Source organism: Micromys minutus (genome assembly GCF_963924665.1).
Source record: "Micromys minutus genome assembly, chromosome: 4".
Taxonomy (NCBI): domain Eukaryota; kingdom Metazoa; phylum Chordata; class Mammalia; order Rodentia; family Muridae; genus Micromys; species Micromys minutus.
In genome coordinates, this window is record NC_137973.1 from 46547873 (window position 1) to 46549436 (window position 1564).

Consider the following 1564-nt stretch of genomic DNA (forward strand, 5'->3'; position numbering starts at 1 on the left):
CTGAGTACCTACCATTTAATATAGTACCTGAAGGACTAGCTAGAGCATTAAGACACATAAACAAGATAAAGAAAATAGAAGTTGGAAAGAAAGAACTCAAGGTATTGTTATTTGCAGATGGTATGATACTGTAGATAAACCCCCACAAATTTTACCAGGAAAAGCACACAGATGATAAACACATTCAGTGAATGGCTGCATACAAGATTAAAACAACATACATGCATACAACCTGTGTGTATACACACACAGAGAGAGACACACACATGCACACATACACAAAATCATGTCACTCCTCTATACAAATGGAAAATGAACTGAGAAAGAAATCTGGGAAACACACTTGACAAAGTTTACAAATGACTTAACAAGTAGGAAAGAAAGTTTTCCTTGATATGATTTACAAAGCTTTGTACAAGGAAGGCTGTATTTGTGTTTGGAGACAGCTAGTTCAGAGAGAAATAATCAATCTGTTAAAATTGGTGGATACTATGTACTCATCATAAAAGGAATAGCTCCCTAAAATCTTAGAGTGAAGGATCAAGGACAATCTAGGAAGTGATGACTTAAGATACAGAGAATGGGAAGGTCTGCTGTGAAAAGCAGTCATTTCTGCAAAATATAAATGTTGCAACAATGGACCAGCAAGATTAATGTTTGCCTGCACAGAACATTGGAAACTTCAAAATTCACTTCGAATCACGCAGTAACTTCTAAGTTCGCATTATTTCAAAAATGAATTATTGACTATTAGTCATTGCTGGGGTAGTTCAGACATATTATTTAGAAGTATAACTACTGAGAACTTCTTTAATCAACTAAATCACTTCCAACTTACATTCAATTGAAAGCATTCAACTTAAGTTCCAGATGTCAACAAAAATATTTGAACATGCATATGTGTATGTATGAGTATCTGTGCATTCAAGTGAATGGAAAATGTGGAAGGTAAAAGGTTATGGCACATATGTTAAGATTTAGATGAATGATGAACTTAAATTATAATATATATATAATTAAAATAAATATGTATATGTCAAATGGTCAAAGAAATATTTAATAAATGATTAGATTTTCAACGAAGTTTATTAAAAACAATTTTATATATAAAAGAATACATGAAAGAAGTTATACTAATCCTAAAGAAAAATATTTATCAGGACATTACTCTGGCCACTGAGAATATTTTAGAAAACCATTTAAACTTTTTGCTAATGCTACATATATCTAGGATGTTGTTATCTGATGACTCTATGTGTGTTTGAAAATATCTGTTTATTCAGAATTTATTGTTTCCAGGTTTTTACTAAAAAGAAAAGGTGCTTTTCAAATAAATCTGATAAATATCATGTGATCCTCATAGTCCATGGAAAAATAAAGAGAGGAAAGGCCATTGCATAGGATTGTTCCCACATCCTCCATACATTCCTGTGCTCAGAAAGACATAGCACACATATTAACAAAATTGAAATTATAAATTTAATTTTTACATATTTTAATAAAGAACATATGAAAAAGAAACACATGCAATTGATGTTTAATCTAAATCTCTCTAGTTTGATTC